The sequence below is a fragment of the Carcharodon carcharias genome, chromosome 3, assembly GCF_017639515.1.
Source record: "Carcharodon carcharias isolate sCarCar2 chromosome 3, sCarCar2.pri, whole genome shotgun sequence".
Lineage (NCBI taxonomy): Eukaryota > Metazoa > Chordata > Chondrichthyes > Lamniformes > Lamnidae > Carcharodon > Carcharodon carcharias.
The window spans coordinates 161,779,120-161,783,052 of record NC_054469.1 but is presented as its reverse complement, the minus strand read 5'-3'; the positions used below and the strand labels follow the sequence as shown (position 1 = coordinate 161,783,052).

Sequence of the window (3,933 nt, the reverse complement as noted above, 5' to 3'; positions counted from 1 at the left end):
ATAAAGCTACATCCATTATTTAGTGCACCTTTTTGCAACATGAAACACTTTTTTCAAATCCTGGTAATAAAGCCTCCTGGCCCTGTAAACCTTTGTTGCCTTTGTGTCCAACTAACCAAGAGAAGGCAGCAATAGCAGGAACCCATCAGATAATCAAAATGCATACCAATTAGGAGGAATGAAAGGAAAATCCTTCTGAAATCAGTCATAAGGAGCTGTGTTGGTTAATTGAGGTGTCCAGCTACCATCATTTTTGTGTTTCCTTGCTGTAACTCCAGGGGGAGCACTTCCCACACAAGTGCAGCTGCAGTGCCTGTGACATTCTAGTCAACAACATCCCAGGCAGCTGCCTGCTCCGTTGATGGCACCACTCATCATAGTCAATGGGTCAAATTCTGGAACTAGCCCTACATCTTTCCCCAGTGCTTCATAGTTTTGTTTTACCGCTGTTATCAACAAACAGTGACGAAGTCAGTGCCCACCTGAGTGACAGACGCCCTCCCACTTCTTCCTGTAAATATTACAACAGGGGTTTTTATGAGCTCAAACCAATGTTTAATGCTTCTTCAGCTGTGAGGAGAGTTGCTGAATGCAAACATCTTGCTCCTCGACCTCTCTCCTGCTCATATGTGACTGTTTATTCATATATATTTGTTTCCCTCAAGGGGGAAGAGGAGTGGGATGGGGTGAGATTTTCTAACTAATTTTCACAAAAATAATTTTGCATGCTCTGTTACCGCATGTTGGACAGCTGGAGGAGGGAATCAGGCCTGGAGTGGGCTTCAGATGTGGCCAGGTAATGGGAATGGGTCGCCACGTAGCTTCGTCCAAATCACAAGTAAGATGCAAACTGGCCTTGGCAGTTGACCAGTTTTGCTGCTAAACTCAGTGCAGCAGCGAAGGGAAATGGAGTTGGAGTGGGAATGGGCCGTGGATTCCTCACCGGTGGCATTTGAGCTTCATACCAAGCGTCCAAGAGCCTAAGAATGTAACCACCTATACGTGATGATGTCATTGCACACATGTGCAGATGGGCTTTCAAATGGGTATTGGCACAGCGTAGGCCTCGGCTTATAGGCACATGCATGTATGCAGATTTTGTGCAAGTGCAGTGAAGACTTTCAATCGACACCAGGAGTTACATTGTTCAAATATGTAAAATGTTTTGCCATTGTTTTCAAGTTGTCCCTTTAGATCCTTTCTCCACAAGTAACTAGAAGAAACTGACAGCTCAGAGTGGGTTATAAGACAATCACAAAAGATTATTAAAAATCCTTACAGCTACACTGCTGAAGATCATGGAGAAACAATCATAAAATATTTAGCTATACCCAATGCATATAAAACAAGTGAGAATCGCTTTCCCATGTGTGATTTCTAAACCACTTTTGACAGCAAATATTTTTCCACTGGAACATGGTAATGTTAGATGTGATTCTGCGATTGGACAACATTTGCTAAACAACACTGAGTGCATTAAAAATTATGCTGACAATCAACTTAAGATTAGCAGTTGGGCTCTCAATGTGGCCAACTTACGTGTGATAGTATATTAACGTACAGGGCCCTGTTCTTTGCAGATAGAAAGAACATGCACACATTGCACCTGTTTCAACTGAACAAACTAGGTGACAGCCATCCTCTGCTTCATTCCCCTGGGCAATGTCTTGACTTATCAGAGTCCACTTGCCAACCAATCAACATTCTATTCTCATGAAGTATAAATTGTTGTTCCCTTTACATTTGGTATTCTTGTGAATTGTCCTGATGAGTGCAAGACAAAATGCTTTGATAACATGTGCCCTTTAACCAAACAACTACTTAAACATTTGTATATTTGTACCGCACCTGTTATTTCTCCATGAAATGATTTTCTGAAATGCACTAGCAAAGCTGAGGCCAAAAACTTCCTTGTAGTGAAGAATCACAGTATCACACAGTGCAGAAGAGGCCCTTCGGCCTATTGAGTCTGCACCCAACACGTGAGAAACACCTGAACTACCTACCTACCTAACCCCATTTACCAGCACTTGGCCCATAGCCTCGAATGTTATGATGTGCTAAGTGCTCATCCAGGTACTTATTAAAGGATGTGAGGCAACCTGCCTCCACCGCCCTCCCAGGCAGTGCATTCCAGACTGTCACCAGCCCCTGGGTAAAAAAAAAAGTTTTTCCTCATATCCCCCCTAAACCTCCTGCCCCTCACCTTGAACTTATATCCCCTTAAGACTGACCCTTCAACTAAGGGGAACAGCTGCTCCCTATCCACCCTGTCCATGCCCCTCATAATCACGTACACTGCGATCAGGTCACCCCTCAGTCTTCTCTGCTCCAGCAAAAACAACCCAAGTCTATCCAACCTCTCTTCATAACTTGTGTTTCTATACAGCTCCAACATGACCTCCCTATTTTTGGAATCTATGCCTCGATTGATAAAGCAAGTGTCCCGTATGCCTTTGGGGGTTGAGTCCCTCCAGAAAATCTTTGCACAACCTTCAGTGATTTGATTCAAGGCTGCACTGCCAAAAGTCTGGGGCCTTGTCACCAGTGAGTGGCCTGATATTTGGGAATAAGTAGAGAAAAGGAAATTTTTTTTCTTTAAGGATCCAAAGGCTATTTAAAGGTTCATAATCTTTCTGATTTTGATAAAAGCAAGGGAAAATTCCTGAGGGTGAGGTGTGGTCTTCAAGAGTTGTTCTGTACAATAAAGCTTACATCATGTTCACAGTACATATCTGGACTCTTTTACAGGGTATTTTTAGCTATTTAGTTGAAGACCATTCTGTGCTGTACGTTTGTGTATGTGAATGTGCTTTCTGCTGAAGAATTGTCTTTCTGCTTGAAGGAGCAAAAATATATTTATTTCAATATATTTCTCTGATATTTGAGGGAATCAATTCTCAGGATTTTCCAAAATTTCTTTGTTAGGATTCAATATTAGAGATTTTGGAAAAGTCATTTTACTAAGTTTTATATGCTATAACACAAACAATTCCAATAATTGACAAAGAAATATTCAAGGGGATTTACAAGTTTCCCAGATCCTATGTCTGTACACCTTCCTATAGCTTGACAAGAGGACAGAAAGGGCAGATGCTTCCCTGGTGAACCCTGACACCAGTATTGCTCCTTGCACAACTGTCAGAAGGTCAGCTTCCAACAGGCTGAAATCCTTTCACTGAGGTCAGAGGCTCCGCCTCCTCAAGCTGTTTGGCCCAGTAATCCGGCTGAGAAATGATTACACTCATCAGACTACTGATTTAAATATGTTTAGCTACTCCACCAGTCTGCCTCTGCTGTGAATAGCACACGGACGAAGCGCTTGTGTTTTATCCTTGCGGAATCGATATCAAGAGATTTCGGAAACACAATTTTTGTTTCTTGGAGCTGCTGGTGATCGTTTGTCTCGGCGCTCCGAAAGAAAAGTTAAAGGCTTTTTTTCTATTATTGAGGCGTATTCGCATAAGCTGCATAACTTGGTGATTAATGACACAATATAGCACTCCTGCTTATCCAGTCAGTGTTCTGTGAACTCTTGATTATTCAATGCAAAGCTCCTGTAATGCACCTAAACCTTATGTCATATCCTTTCATGATCTGTACAACTGTATAAAGGAAATAATTCTCAAGTACACATGATTCTGGAACATTGCCAAATGTGGACACTTTAAAGCATTGCCTCAAATTGAGATGTGCCAATAAAAGGTGGGTGGGGGGTGGGTGACGGGAAGGTGCAAGTGATTAAAGATTTTCTAAACCTTATCACTGTCCACCCACCAACCTTGGGCAATAGCTGGGCAGACGTAGATGAGAAATTGATCTTTTATTTTGTCACTTCTGCATGATGTTAGAAGCAGCTGGACTACAATGAGTCGGTGTAGTTAAGTAAGTCAGTAATGATATATTGATACCATATATCCTTTTTCTAGCATT

At 42.0% G+C, this 3,933-nt stretch overlaps 1 non-coding gene across 1 annotated transcript; it reads left to right on the top strand.

Annotated features, from left to right (window-relative positions):
- Window positions 1-3,288: 3,288 nt before the first annotated feature.
- On the top strand, window positions 3,289-3,417 carry LOC121276624. Its single transcript, XR_005942706.1, has one exon. It is a non-coding gene; the product is annotated as a U11 spliceosomal RNA (small nuclear RNA).
- Window positions 3,418-3,933: the final 516 nt, after the last annotated feature.